Source organism: Marmota monax, unplaced genomic scaffold (genome assembly GCF_021218885.2).
Source record: "Marmota monax isolate L192 unplaced genomic scaffold, Marmota_monax_Labrador192_F-V1.1 WCK01_AAM20220418_F8-fsc00004, whole genome shotgun sequence".
Taxonomy (NCBI): Eukaryota; Metazoa; Chordata; class Mammalia; order Rodentia; family Sciuridae; genus Marmota; species Marmota monax.
The window spans coordinates 28,875,268-28,891,692 of NW_026692881.1; the positions used below are offsets into that span (position 1 = coordinate 28,875,268).

At 41.3% G+C, this 16,425-nt stretch overlaps 1 protein-coding gene across 2 annotated transcripts in view; it reads right to left on the bottom strand.

The window, feature by feature from the left end:
* Ablim1 (actin binding LIM protein 1) overlaps positions 1-16,425 on the bottom strand; it is a 271,582-nt gene that overhangs the window by 186,124 nt on the left and 69,033 nt on the right. The window lies entirely within an intron of this gene.

A 16,425-nucleotide genomic window follows, 5' to 3' on the forward strand; every position in this document is an offset into this window, starting at 1 on the left:
GAAATGCCAGGTTTTCACAAGGCTATTCTGTTATATGCTGGCAGGGCTGTCACTCGATTAAGGGGCTGATACACAAAGGACTGCCCTGGTAATGGGCATCTATCCTCTGACACCTACATGGGAATGTCAGGTATAATATGTGAGTCTATAACCATGCAATGGTCACGAGTCCAAGTGGACAAACCCACACCACTGCTCCTTCACTGGGCTATGAGGTCCTAATAAAAATTTCTTTTCATTAAAACCACTTTTATACTTTAAACAGAATAAGATTACCAAGGTGGAAAAGCCCTCCAAGACCATCCAGTTCAGTGGTTCCCTGTGCTTAAGAACCATCTGTGGAATTTTCAAAAACTACAAAATCTAGGGTACCAACCAGACCTCCACGTGAGATTCTGTGGAGCCCAAGAACTCCAATTTCTAAAAGTTCCCCAGACCAGAGCCAGCATTTGAGAAACCCCGGTCTACTCCAGCATTTCAGAAGAAGCCCTAGTAAGCCTCAGAGAAACCGAGAGACTTTTGCATGACAATCTAGAAAGCCTAGGAGGAGCCAGTCCCCTACACAAAACTCTTCTTTTCATAGTAGTCAGAACCTTCCGCCAAGGTTCTGGGCGAATGAAGAAAGAAAAGAAATCCTTGCTTCATTTGTTTCTAGCCTCTGTTATTACTGAAGGATTTGGAAACAGAATTCAAGAACCAGAGAAACCAAATTTGCTAGAATTGCTCTAGCCTAATGGGAAGCACAGTAAGAATGGATGAACGAGACTGCCCTGAGGCTTCCCGGCCTGGAGAGAAGCTGGGGCAGTGGAAACACGGGAGATGAGAGACGCTGGCAAGACACACCTCGAAATTTCTGTAACAAAAGTTTGGGAATTAAATCCTAAATACCAGCCTTCTCCCCAAAGAAAATTCTTTCAGGTTTCCTCTTAAAACAGGTTATGAGGCATGTAAAATAACCTGTATGTTATATTTCTTGCATGCCTATTCTGAAGATATGAAATGTAAAATAGCTTCTCAATGATTTCCCAAAATGTAGTCCAGGACCAATTTGTTTAAAATTCAGATTCCTGCAGCCCACCTAGTCTGAGTAGATTCTTCTAGAGTGTTTTCCTAGTAAACGCTGTAGTGTCTCTGTGAGACAGAGAAGATGACATTTAATTTTCTCAATAACAGGATTACGTGAGAGAAGTCTGATACATTTCAAGAATTTTATGTCAGGGTAAAAGGAAAACTAAGGGGGGATCCTAAAGAGGGCTGGTGACAATGACAAAGGTTTTCTTGCTTTTAAAAGACAAGCTAAGGCCAGCGCCTTTCTCAGGCAGTAGAGAGACGGGACAGTCCAGATGCTGGCTGTCTGAGGTTTGGGGCCAGAAGTGACCAGTCACCTGTGAACTAAATTCCACTTTCCAGGTGCCCAGAGTTTTCAACTTAACCTCCTCCACACAGGTCAGAGTAAACACCCAGCTAATGATGATTACAAATGCTTAATCCTCATCCGAGGTTTTTCTAGCCTGTATATCTGATCAGTTAGGAAGTTCCTAATCTTGCTAAAAACAGTTCCAATGCACCTTAAACAAACTGGTATTTGATAAGCTATGAAAAAAGACCATTGGCAGGAAAATTCACCAAAGAGCTTTAGGCTGTACCAAGAGGCCCTGAGTACTCTGCCTATAGTACTATAGGAGCTTAATAAATACCTGATGAGATGAACCCAACCCAGAGCCAAGTGTTTGGGGACTGCACGGCACTCAGGGAATGTATGCCATAAATATCACTCTTGTCAATCACAGGTCAATCCACATAGCAGTTACTCAACACTGTCTTTAATACGTAATGCAGATTCAGGTCTTTTTTTTTCCAGACAAGTGACCTCCTCTGCTTTTAAATCAACTAAAATCTACCTGCTTCTTACTAAGGAAAAAAAAAATTTTGTTTCAGAGACCAAGCAACACCTTAAAATGAGAATCCTTATGGAATCTGGCTGTCTAAGGAAATGCTCTGAAGTTAGCCCGCAGCTTTATTGATGATAATCGGGTCAGTTGGTTTTTGGATATTTTTTTAAAATCAAAATAAGCAAACAAAATTGCTCAACAAGCCTCCCCGAGATACCTGCAGTTGCTCACAATCATCAAGATAATCTTTGCTGCTGAGCAAAGAATAAGCAGAGAAAGGACTTTTTTAAAGTAGCAAGGCTCCAGAAGAGGTGCTATCGGATTTGCCAATGTCAACTTAGACCACTGGAGATTCTTCCCCTCTAGCAGCTGCTTCTGCTCGCGGCTACAGCAAGAAATAAAATGAGCCCTGCTCGTCGGCATCATCAACCCTGGGAATCTTCTCTGCAAAGCCCAATGTTTAAGGGGTCTTACCCATCCCTCCAAAGCAGGCCGTGATTTTCTGAGCATACTGGCACAGGCTCCTGTCTGGGCAGGGCTCCTCTGGAAGGCCTGCTTCGTCCATCACTCTGCAAGCAGCTGCCTTTCTTCCTGTAATGCCACTCGCCCAAGACCTGCTCAAAACGGAACAAGCAGCCAAGCCCCCTCTTCCAGATCATCTCCATTAATAATTCAGATACTACATAAAATCTGCTGAGCATTCAAGATTGAGAGCACCAAGGTACTCTGAGGACCAAAGCATAATTAGTTTAACAGACATCGGGCATCTCAAATTACTCTCTGACGATATTCTCCATAGGCAAGATTTCCAAATAGCAATGAGAGGCAGTCTTGGATTGCCTTCAAGGAAGCAGCCACAGATGAGATCGGCTGGGAGAAGGGTCACAGGCATCCCCAAAGCTCAAGCCCCATATGTGAGACAAGACGGGTCACACGGTGCCATCCACCAGGCTGGGGTCTCCGTCAGTGGCCCAATCTTCTCTATACTCTGAACACATGGCTAACTCTCTAACACTTTATCTTTCCCATGCATCTCTCAGAGACTCCTCAATCTCCTTTCCATTGGAATCTTCTGAAAATTCATTTGTGCTTTAAAATGCAGCTCAAAAGTTACCTCTTCCATCAAGACTTCCAGAATCACTCTGGCTAGAATCAGTTTCTTCCCATCTTTTCCCCAAATAGCAGCTCTACCATGGGATTCATCATAGCCTGCCTTGTAACAGAGTCACCTAGGGACTGTCTTATTTTCCCTGTCAGCTGCTGAGCTTCTGGAGGGCAAGAATCTTGCTTTTGTCACCATTTCCTTTGTGTGGGGCTCTGTACATACTAGGTACTCAATGCCTTGTGAACAGAGTTTGACAAATTTCTGTGAAAATCACTGTGAGATATAAGTATCCAATATTTGGGTGAAAGTATGTTTTATTTTTATCAAAGCCATGGTTTACTGCTTTCCTAGGAAATGGAAATGCATACATTCTATACGTTTTCACATGCTGTCTGAAAACTCTTACTGCGGCACATACAGCTGCAAGCTCCTGGTCGGGGAAGGCACCAGGTGGCAGGCACATGCCCAAGAGGCCCCCGCCAGCTGTGGCTACAGGAAACAATCCCAGGCGCTGGTAATCAGGAGGCAGGTCACCCTTGTTGGTGGTATGAATAGCTGAGTGGAGAACCGAAACCCCAGCATCAGCACTCTCGGCCCAGAGCTGACAGAGGTGCTGACCCTGGAGCAGGTGCAGGGCTCCCTGTGCTCTTCCCCTCCATGGCCCTCCCGGGAGGCAAAATGCAGAGGGAAGCGTTTCCAGTGGCACAGTTTGAAGTATTTATAATTCATCTGTCTCAACACAGAAAAGTTCCAAGTCACTCTGGCAAACCTCGCATTCACTGTTAATGGACTAGACAATCTCCAGGACCCCAGATCATCTATTTCCTGACTACATCGTAATCAGGTCTTCTTGTTCACTGGCTTCTTTTCTTGAGATCATTGACCTATGGGTTTAAGTTTTGACTTCACAGAACTTCCTGGAGCTGTGGTCATAAGAGTTACATAAGATAGACAAGGACTAGAACAGGAGACCTGGTTAAAAATCAGTGCCAGTCTTTTTCCCCCACCCTTTGGGTCTGTGAGCTAACTTCATTCTACAAATACATATGGAGAGCCTACACTATGACAGGCCAGGTATAAGCAGTCTTTATGTTTTGTTTTTTTTTTTTAATTTTTGCAGTCCTGGAGATTGAACCTGGGCCTTAAGCTTGCCAGGCCACACTCTACCACTGAGCTACACCACCAGCCCAGTGTTAGTGGTCTTATTGATGAATAAGCTGGGGACTCTCAGAGAGCATGTAATTAGCAGGAGACCAGGCGTGGACGTGCCTAACTACAGTGTCCCAGTGTAAAGTTCCAGCAGTAAATGGTTGAAGGACTGTTTAGAGTTTGGGGATATGGTCAGTGGTTCCTATTAGTTTTCTCTCCATGAGAGAAAACATTTCAGGTTGCAATCATGGTTTATGTTTCACATTTCACACAAACAACTCTACATATTTCCATTTCCAATAATAACATGAACCAAAAAAAGTAATTTTACCTCTAAGGAGTGGGCAAAGGATGTGTTAAACATGTTCCCTTGCCAGCCCTCAATGTCACACTCTGATTTTCTGGAAGGGCATGAAAAGAAAAGATGAAGTTAGCCTGGTGTCAGGGAGATTGCAGAGGACACAATGGAGAACATGATGTTCCGACTGGGCCTTGAAGATTAATTTACTAAGAAATTAAGGGGGTTGGGGGAAGGCAGAAGAGAATGTTCCAAACAGAAGGATGTTCCTAAAGAAAACTTCATTCGGATCATATAAGATGAAAGTGGAAGGAGGTCCAGGAATGTGGGTGAGCTCTCAGGTGGAAGCACCTACCCAGCCACATGTGACCACTCTATTTGGAGGCAGAACGTGGCCTTACCTTTGTGCAAGCACACAGTGTGTCCCTGAAACACATGCTCTCTGCCACACTCTCTTGAGAGTATCAGGATTCCGGGAAAGCGGCCGGTACATGTCCGCAAGCACATTTCGCACTGATTCATTATCCACAGCCTCTCTTGCTTTTGCCCAAGTACTTTAAAGCCACAAATTTGTTAATCATGACAGCAACCCTGGGAGATGAGAGATCCCACTGTGCTTGAAGCCCCCACATCTTGGACTGAGAGACTGAGACCTGGAGAATAGTGCTTCCCTCTAAACTCAACCCCCTGTCAGAATTAGATGTCTGAAAAGAACCTGAACTCCCAAAGGCAAATCAGATGCTTTAAGATGAATAAAAGATGCCTTTGGCTATTTTGAAGTTCACAGCTGGAGAAGGTTTTAGAACACAGTGTTTTAAATGTGGCCACAGATAGATAACACTGGTTCTAACAATGGAGAATTTTCCATAATCTGAGCTGGTATAGTGACCTTTTTATTGCATCCTCTATCAGGAAGGGACAGCTTATTGGGTACAAAATTGGCAGTCTCTGATATGAAAATGCTTTCAGGCAGAATCATTGTCCAGGCATCATCTGATCTGTCATTTGCCAAAATAGAGTGTGCAATAACTACAAGATAGTCGACTGCAGTGTGGAAAGAAAATTCTAGATTTATATACTATTCTTTAGCACTTTTAAGTACATGTGTGTTTTGGAATATATATAATATAAATATAGTACAAGAATATTGTTTATCAGTACATAAGATACATATGTACACAATTTTTTTTTTTATTAAGAGGGATGCAAAACCAGGAATTTAAAGAACAGGAATTATACCATCAAAATAAATCACACAGAAACTAACAATAACTCAACTAACCAGGTAAGTACTAACTTTTTACAAAATGATGGGTGAAACTGAAGTCTAAGATGAACAAAAGAACAACAACAATGTGCTCAGTAAGCTTATAGGTTCTGGGGTAAGAAAACTGAGTTCAAACCCGGGCTTTGCTACTTTGGGCTGGACAACCTCAGGTGAGTTCTTCACCTCTTGAACCTTGGTTACCTCGTCTGGATGTAATAATAGTATCTCCATAAGTATTGACTAAAGCCCTGGATTGTTCCTGGTATACAGGAGGGGCTCCATCAATGTTAAACTCAGAGGCTACAAATTAAAATACCCAGAGGACTGAGATAATTGTGAGTGGCAGGACAGGTAAAGTAAATTATTTCTTAATCTTGTTAAAGGATGAATCACTACTCAGATCCAGGCAATTACTGCTGTTTTTCCATGTGAGCCAGGTATCGCCAGATGTTCAAATTTTTATGTGAAATTGCCCAAGTTTCAAACATTTGCAACTAATTAATAAAAACAAAACCCTGTCCACATCTCCACCTCCCAACAAAGCAAAACAAAACCAAACAAAGCCCAACAGCACACTCGCAGTCTTCCTGGCCTTCAGGATATCAGGCTGGGATCTATGTATTAGCTATTATCGAACTTCCACTGTAAACCTCCCACCCCCCAAGCTGAAACCCAACAGTTGTGACTTATTTCAGGTACTGTGGCGAAGGCAGCAGGGTGGAAGAGTTTTAGAAACATTGGAAGGTTCCACATAAAAGATTCATCCCTTCTCATTTTTTAATCTGCTGTGAACCACAGCAAAACTGGCCGTGTTCTCACTACCTTTTTCTGGCCATACACTCAAGAGCATGCCCTCTCTTCTCCCCACTTTACTGTTTTTTTTTTTCAAACCTACCCAGATAACATTTCCTCTTTAACTACTAATAGAATATGATCATACGTTTTCTCTGCAATTTCTGCTCTTAGGTGGATCTTAAAAATTAAGATATAATAATTTGTGTATAAGTAAAAAACATAGATCTTAAATATGCAATTTGATGAGTTTTAACAAACGCATTCACCCATATAACCCAATCTCTGTCGAGGTACAGAAGGCTGCTGGCACCCCAGGATGTCCTTGTTGCTCCTTCCTTAGTTCACCTAGACACCCAGGTCAGAGACAACCTCAGCACCTATTTCTATCTCTTATCACACAGTCTAGAACATAAATAGAACCATCCAACATGTGCCCTCTGTCTTTAGCTTCCTTCTCTCAGTGTGTTTTGAGATTCATCAATATGTCTCCTTTAAGGTTTTACTCCTAACATTCATCCCAGAGTAAACAATCATAGCTTCTCTCCAAGGGTCTATAAATCATAATCTGGGTGTTACTACCACACAGTCAGCACGCATTCCGTGAACTCTTGGAAGTGAGAGCAAGTGCACTGCTTACCTTTGGTGTCAATTTCAGACCATGTCACCAACTAGGGCAGGCAATGATTTGGGGTGCTTCCTAGACGACAGTATTTGGGGTTGGGTAGACTTCAGCTGTGCCAAAATGGAAGAGGCAGAGCTTGGGGTAGGGAATTTACTGCAAGAGCTGTCTCTTGCAGTGATGAATCAAAAAGGAAGCTGGAAATGGGGGGGCGTTCAGTTGTGTTCCGCATTAGGGCAGGGAGAATACCTAGCATGGGATGAGGTGGGAAGAGAGATGGATAAAGTTTCATCACCAGGGCCAAGTGGAGTGAGACAAGGTTATGACTGGAGAGGGAAAACAAGCTAGTTCTAAGATCTTCCCACAGAGAAATAGGACCCCACTGAGCTGCTCCTTTCTTTCATGGATTCACACACCCAGCACTGTGATAGGAGAATGGACAAGTGGCCAGAATGAAAAGATGCACATGCTTACTAAGGTGGAAATAAATCTCTACATCCAAGAGAACCCTAAATATGACAGTCTGGGCAACTATCAAGAAGTAGAACCATTTTGATAAAAATCACAGGAAAGAGTAAGATTTGGTAGAAGGAGGTGAGGATGAGCTAATTTCAGATATAATAAGGGGGTTTAAGAGTCATTAGAACATCTATGGAGTGGTGTCTGGCAGGCAGCTGAAAAAACTGCTCTGGATCTCAGGATAGAGGCATGGGTTTGGTAGCATCCATGTGAAGCCAGAATTAGACAGGCAGATAGGCAAGGGTGGATCCAGAGAATGGAGGGATTGACATGTTAACTCCTTGAGGGCCCTTCCTCCACCCTTATCAAGATAACCTGCCACTTGTCCAACCTGTTGCTAAGGTAACCTGTCCCAGGGATGGTCCCTCCCTACAGGGAACTGTTAATTACACCCTCTTCCTGCCCAGATCACTCCACCTTGGCCCCTCCAGCCCATCTGCTTCTCACCTTTGGGCCATCCCACCCAGCATCTCCTGGGCCTGGTCACATACACAGGAAGGAGAGAGATTAGGGGAAGAGGGCAGGAGAACGAAGGAAGCCTACGACATATAAAAAGGCAGAACACCCTCACTTCTGGGGATACCAGGATACTAGCTATGGCCCCCTTCTGCTTCTCGGGAGAAGTCTCTGTTACTCCTTTTTAAATAAACCCTTCTTTATATATTTACCTCAGCATGCTTCTCTAATGTTACACTTCAATATATGAGGGAGCAGGACTGTCACCAGTGACAGGTCATAACACATGCACCTAGAGGTGAGGCCTGGAGCCACAGGGTGGATAAAGATCAGAAATCCCTAAACCATGAATTTCTTGAGAGCTAATGTGACTGGTTTCTGCCTGTATTCTGTGTCTGTTTCAGAAGAGATATTTCACAAATATTTATGGAATCTGGACCTTCAAATAAATGCTTCATGTAGGTTACCTTGGAAAGAATATTGAAATTGCTCAACAAGCCTCAAAGTTTCTCAAATTGACCCTCTGCACATAAATGCTTTAGCCCCTCAGCTTCCTGCATTAACTAAATGATCCCACTCAGCACTATTTCCTAGAATTCTAACTAAAGATGTGTCCATTTATTGATTAAAATTTCCAGTAACACAGCATAATGCTATTACTTACTCTGTCAAGAAAGGGAGAGAAGCAGAAAAAAAAGACTTCAATTATTCTTGTATATCATAGAGAATTTGAAAATTTAGTAACTAAACTCACCTAAGAGGATACAGATTTGCACAAAACAGATCCAGAAATATTGGATACTAAAGAATATTAAGTATTACTCCTCTCACAATCCACTTTCATAATTATAAATGTGCACTCATAAGTAAAAATGTGCACAGGAACAATCTGAATATAGTAGCAACTATAATTCTCATAAAGGCAATTTGATTAGCATTTATTGAGCATTTCTTTGTGCACAACCCTGCAATATGCATAAAACAGAAGAACAAAGTGCTATGCTTTTGATTTTCTGATGAAACCCAAAAGACTGTTGTTGTTTTTTTTAAAAGGTTTCCAATATAGATGTTCCCAGGACAAAGCAAACAAAAATAGCCTGCACCAGGATGAAGTGGGTGGTGGACATCTTCAATAGGACAGATGGACCCGTTTGGAGCTCATGCGGGTGAGTGTGTGTGTGTGTGTGTGTGTGTGTGTTGTGTATGTGTGTGTGTGAGTGTGTGTGTTTCTGGAGTTCTTTCATGTATTTAGTTTTTAGGAGGAGAGAATGGCTTGGCACAATTAATTTTTAAACTCACATTGGCATATGGAGCCACAAGGGAGAAGAGGCAGCCTCAAAATAGAAAATGGAGCAAATGGTAATGCCTAAAAATGTAAAAAGGCTAGAACAAGAGCTTTTAAGAATAAAAATTATACATGGTGTAAGAGCTCATCATGTTTAAGAAAACTCTAACGTTCCTGAAAGATCACAGAAGGACCTCAAAATCCATGAAGGAGACGGAACAGAGTCACTGCAACCTTGGTTGAGGAACACAGGCCCAGGAAACATCACCCAGGGTTCATTCGCCAGCCCCCACCCCAGCTTCCATCACGTTCTTCCCTGAATGCTGTCCTCTGGCCCCTCTTGGAAGCCTTCTCTTACCCCACAACTCACCTCTGAATGGCTATCTCAACCCTAAAATGCCCAACCTGATTTATAATTCCCTCAAATCATATCATATATCACCCCAGCTGTCATTTTTCATTTTCCAATTTTTCTAATACAGAAATAACATACATTCATTAGAGAAAATTTTGAAAAACACTGAAAAGTATAGAGAAATGGAAATACAATCTCGCACACGGAAACCACTATTTTTTCTTCAATGGATTTTCTTTGCTTTTCTTTTCCCTATGAATTTTTCATGGAATTCAGATCACATGTGCAATTTACAACTTTGGCTTTTTGAAACTTTCTCCCATGGTGTTCAAATCTATTACATTTTTAGTGTAAGTATTTTATTGAAAGGTAGCTCACCTACTGCTAAGCTCCCAAACCTCAAGTACACAGCTTCATGACATTGCATATGTGTATGTTATGGTTTGTATATGAGGTGTGCTCCAAAAGCAGAAATATTCAAAGGAGAAGTGACTTAATCAGTCCACCCTAGTTTGAATGGACTGGGTGGGAAGTGTAGACAAGTGGGTGTAGCTAGATGGGCTGGGTCACTTGGGGCTTGCCTTGGATGGGTTATTCTTCCTGATCCCCTCTCTCTGCTTCCTAATCATATGCTGAGCAGATTTTTCTGCTAGGCCCTTCCCCCATGATGTACTGCTTACCTTGGGCCCAGAGCAACGGCATTGGTTGTCTATGGACCGAGACCTCTGAAATCATAAGGCTTAAATAAACTTTTCCTCCTCTATGTTGTTCTTTTTGTTACAGCAATAAAATAGTTGACTAAAACAATGTACACACACACACACACACACTCACTCACATACACACAAATACAAGGTAAAGGCATATAGAGGATATAGGCATATAGTAGATGTGTGTGTCATTTTGGAAAACTGCCCAACAGTTTTCCAAAGTCATTCATTTGGTGTATACTCCTGCTGGCAATGTAGGGGGATTCCAGTCATTCTGCATCTTTGCCAATACTTAATATTGTCAGTCCTTCTAATTTTATGCATTCTGATAGATAAACTATGGAATCTCGTTGAGGTCATGATTTGCATTGCACTGATGATTAATGATGGTGAGACTTTTTTCATATGCTTATTGGCCCTTTGAGACACTGTCTTTTGTGAAGTATTTGCCTCCATGAGATGACTGCACAAGGGGAAAAATCACACCACCTTCTTCATCATGTACCCCCAGGTTCTATTTTGGTGACTGGTGTGCAGTAGAAGACCAATAAATCATAGTGAGATAAAGGAAATAAAACAACATCCATTTTACCCTTTGTGCTGTGTGAGTTTTGACATTGCCAACAGGAGAAAAAAACCAAGGAACACCTGAGAAAAACATAAATCTTTAGAAAGCAGTTAACAGAATTAAAACTCTTCTCTAAGTAGCATTCTTCCTTCACACCTTTCCTAAAACCATACTCCACACTTTTCCATATCTGGATTTAATTGGCAAAATCTGTCATACCACCTACAAACTTAATTTTAATTGAATAAACAAGTAATAGAGATTTCTAGGGGAAAAAACTGTTTATTTTCTGGTACTATTTTAGGTTTTCTTCTATCTTCAACTAGAAAAGAAGTATGCAAAGTTTACTTAAGTAAAGATCTAAGAGAAATAAATGAGGTAGAAAAATACTTAAATTCTGGATATTGTTTCTTAAGAGTTAAAAATAAAGCATTCTTTGTAATCCCTGTAATTTCTTTGTATAACTCTAGGTCATATCAATCAAATAAAATTTTTAAAGTGGCATAAAATCAAATCACCTTAACTGAGCATTTCTTTCATTTTACTTCTAATTTCTTTCTCTCTTCTCCTGTTAAGCAGAAAAACATTAACATTTTTGGCAACCATGTATTCCACCAGGCTTTCAGAGAAGATGTAACCGGTAGCAAGTAATACTTTTGAAAAATGATGCATTTTCAATAGTTCATCTTCATTCGGACTGAACTACAATAAGAACCTGTTGGAAATTTTGCCTATTAAGCAACCACACAATTTTTTTCTTTAGATTCCATATCTAAAACATATCTTATTAAGCTAAACTAATCTTTATTGCCTTCAAAATCATTTCTCCTATTTCAAAAAGGTTGTCATAGCTGACCTTTTCTTATTTTTTTAATAGTCCAAGCCAGTAATAGTAAACTAATACTTGCTGCCTGTTTTTGTAAATAAATAAATAAAATTTTACTGAAACATTAGCTATAATGCATTCATATATGCAATGTCTTTGACTACCTTTGTGCCTCAATCCCAGTTGAGTAGTTGCAATAGAGGCTGTTTCATAAAGGATAAAATATTTAGCCTGTAGAGGAAAAGTTTGACTATTCTGTTCTATGTATCTCCTATTCATTGGTTTCATCTGTGCAACATTTCCTTGAGTATGGTTCAAAAGGTCCCTGAAGGTTAGAATTGTCCTTTCTTTCCTTTTTTAAATTAAGAATTAGTCTTTCAGGTTAACTGGACATAAGATTTTTATTTCATCGAGCGTCCAGTGTTCATTCATGTCATTGCATGGCAGGTAGGGTAGATGGCATTAGTGGCCCTAATTCATCACCCCTCCTTATGTGCATGCCCTAGGCCATATAAAGAAATCAAACAATCAATAAGAGGTTAGTGAGCACACACCATGTGCTCATTACTGAATTTTCTAAAAGGTATAAAAATCATAGTCTGTAATCCCAATGAACTTAGGTTTCTGTTGTAGATTAACCAAAATGTGAAATAGAATATAAAACAACAATGGAATACTAAAAGCCACAGAAACGGTAAACTTCTAGTTGAATGTGGTGCTTTGAACACGTGTTTTCCGCTGTGCCTTCACAAAACTCCAAACAGAACAAGGCAAGAGCTACTGCAGACAAGAACTGTCAACATAATTTGGGAAGCTAGAAAGTGAATGGATGGTGTAACCAATCCTCTTCCAAGAGGAAGAGGCTGAAACCTAACCTGGAGGGGAGGTGTCAACTGAGGGCAAGCCAGGGAGTGCCCAGGAGTTGGAGGCCCTGGGTGCGGCTGAAGACCAGAATGAAGGATAACACTGTGAACAGGCGGGGTTGGCAGCCTTCATGGAAAAGACTTGCACCCCATTTTCCCTTTCCTTCTCTCAGCCAGAAGGCTAACCCTTGCTGGCACTGGCTAAGATGACAGGAGAGGCTTTGTCATGCTGGGAGCTCTGCACTCCTTTTCCCAATGTATGTCGATGGGATAAGGGAGAGAGGCCACCTTTTCAATTAGTTTAGCTATGTATTCTGCTACTTAATTTCATCTTGCTAAAATAAAATGCTCATATGGCCATCTCTTGGTATTTTTCTCATTGTAGTCATTACCTATTAACTTACTACAAAGAAAGGTTAGGTTTAACTTTTATACTCTTAATAATAGATAACTAAATGCAAAGTCTAAAAAATGGCACTCTGAAACTTTTTAAGATATACAATGTGTTATGCATTAGAAGAAACCATTCTCAGAGTGCGACGATGCACACCTGTAATCCCAGCAATTCGGGAGGCTGAAGCAGAAGGGGATCATGAATTTGAGGCCAACTTGAGCTACTGAGTGAGGCCCTAAGCAACTTGGTGAGACCCTCGATCAAAATTAAAACATAAAAAGAGCTAGGGATGTAGCTAAGTGGTAGAATGCTTCTGGGTTCAATCCCCAGTACAAAAAAAAAAGGAGAAATCACTGACATAATGAAAGAGGAGGAATGGGTTGAGGAACTGATAACTTTAAAAATAAATTTTATAATATATTTGGCTTTTATTCATCCTGTAATAATAATAATTTGAATGGACTTGTTGGTGACTGTAGGCAGGTGGGATGTGGTGGGAGGAGGGAGGTGACTAGGGGCGTGGGTTTTGACTATATCCTGTCCCTGGTTCCCTACACTCTCTCTCTGCTTCCCGGCTGCCATAAGCTGAGGAGTTTCCTTGACCATGCCCTTCTGCCATGATATTCTGCCTCGCCTCAGGCCCTGACCCATGGAGCTGGCCGATAACGTACTGAGACCTCTGAAATGGCGAACCCAAAATGAACGTTTCCTTCTCTAAGTTGTTCTTGGCAGGTAATTTGGTCACATTAATGAAAAGCTGGCTAACCCAAAGTTTGTTCTTCCTGGTTTTTTTCAATCAACCAATCAATCACACATAAAAATAACCAAACTAGAGTAAAGGCTTTAAAATCTAAGGGGATATTCAACAATCTAAATAGTTTGCAAGAATCAGAACTTTCAGATGAACTAGAATTGCAAATTATGTTACTCGTTCATCATTGTGGGCAAAACACCATGCCATGAGTTTTACAGATATTCTCATTTAGTTTTCATACTCTATAAAGCTGATGGTATTATTAGCGCATTTTATAGATGTGGAAATGTGCTCAGAGAAATTCTGAAACTTACCCAAGTTTACGGGGCTGGTAGGTATCAGAGCTGCAATTTGAACCAAATTTCCACCTCTAGAGCTCAAGCACTTAACCAAGTGCCTTGTATCCAAAAGAATCATGCTTTTCTTCTTCAACTCCATATTTATATCAGAAGAAATAACTTTGAAATTCACCAAAGAACAGTCATTTAGCAAGAAGAAAAGAACTCCCCAATCCCTTGTGGTTCTGACATCAAGGAAGAACAGAGATGGTCCCTGAGGATCAAGTGACACCCAGAAAGGAGCCATGGGGAAAATGACCCATGGGCAGATTGTGCCCCTGATAACCTGTGGGGTCACCTAAATTCCAAGGACCCCACAGCTTTCCCCAGCAGCAGCCTAACCTCATCATGTGACTCACTCCCTTGTATCTTTTATCCTAGTACGACCTTCACCCTGCCCAGTTCCTTCCATGTTGTCTCATGTTGGTTAGTTACCCAGCACATCTGTGGCCCATACTGGCTGGTGGTCTGTCCAAAATTATAAATTCTTAATGATAGATTCATTCTGGATGGGACTGAGTACAGTGCATGCTCCTGCTGAAAGATACCTGGTAAGTTAATTACAACAAACAGAATGTTAATGAGCAGCTCGAGGACCAAGTCCTGGGAGAACTCTATGACACACTGGGAGAAACCATTCCTGATGCATCTACCAATTAGAGACAGACTACATAGTGAGAGTAACTTTAAAGTTTAAAAAAAAGGAAGGAAGGAAGGAAGGAAGGAAGGAGGGAGGGAGGGAGGGAGGGAGGGAGGGAAGGAAGGAAAAAGAAAGACTTGGGTGAATTCAGATCCTCAAAAGGGAAATAGCTGGTTAAATTCAGAAATCTGTGTACTTGGGCGTTTACGTAGCTGGTGTGCCTTATATTTGAAAAGTGAAGAGAGTAGACTGTTTGAGTCATTTCAAAATAGTCAATAGAGAGACGCTCCCCACTCCACCAGCATGCTGACCAAGAGCTGTGTATTCCCCACCATCTTTTAAGATTCTGCTAATTCACACATCGTCATCAGGTCTGCTTCCCAAGCAAAGTGTTATAAAAGAAGGATAACACCAGTTATCCTTGGGCAGTTTTTTGTCCCAGGAAGGTCTTCAAGACACCCTGGTGCCCTGGCCAGCCTGGGGAGTAGGTGACCATCACCAAGGGGGAGATGAAACTTGGCAGCTCTCAGAGTCCTGTCTGCTGTTGACTGTTTTACAGAAACCCAGTGCTCCATGCTCCAGCTACTGCCTGCTGCCACTCCCAGTCAGTCCTCGAGCATGTTCCTGGCAATGTCACGCTCTGCTTGACCCACTGGTCACCGACTCGGCAGAGCTCATTTGTGGTGGCAGCTGAGGCCACCTCTTAAAGCAGAACAACCAGCCCAACATTTCCATTCTCTCACTTGAAACCTAAGAGGGATGTCAATGAGCACACCACATTTTTTTTCCCCCTTTTTGGAAATGAATGACATTTAGCGATGTCTTTTTAAATCCCGATATTCTGATTACTATCCTGGTTCTCACCCCAACCTTAAAAGTATGTTAGTAATGGAGACCTATATGTCAGCAGTCAGATTTAAGGATAAAGTAAAAGGCGGAATATCTCGGATGCCTAAATTATTATTAATTGCATGCAAACAGTAGCTCTAAGTATATCCTTAAGAGCAGAAGGTAATGAATCACTGTTTCAAAGTCTTAAATCAACAGCCATCTAGCTTGCTAATGCTTTTAAGGTGTGCCAGACGAGAAGGGACAGGGTGACCTCCCCTTAGTAATGGAGGGATGGGTGAGCAGAAGGAGAGATGTTGTCTTAAAACATCAGGGAACCAGCTACAAAGAATAAGAAATAAATTTTAATCATGGTCAGACTTATTTATTATATATCCTCTTAAAGGATATATTTGAAGAAAAAGTTAATTAAAATGTATTGCCAATATTCCCTGGGGAGAGTAAATTTTTTTTAACTAATGCAGAATAGTGAAACCCCTTCTGTTTCAAACATAAGGTGGGCCTGTTTTTAAGTCTCAAAATAATTTGCCAGATTCCAATTTAATTATGACTGAGATTCAACTGAACTGTTGAGTGTTCTAGAGATAGATTTTCTGTAGATTCCAGCTGGCAGCAAGTGGAAAGACTCCAAATACCTTCAAAATATGCCATGGGGTAGGAAGGAGGAGAGTAGTAAAAATGGAGAAAAGAAAGTTTTCCTTTCTGGTTTGACCACTAAAAATATAATCAGATGTATGGCTTAC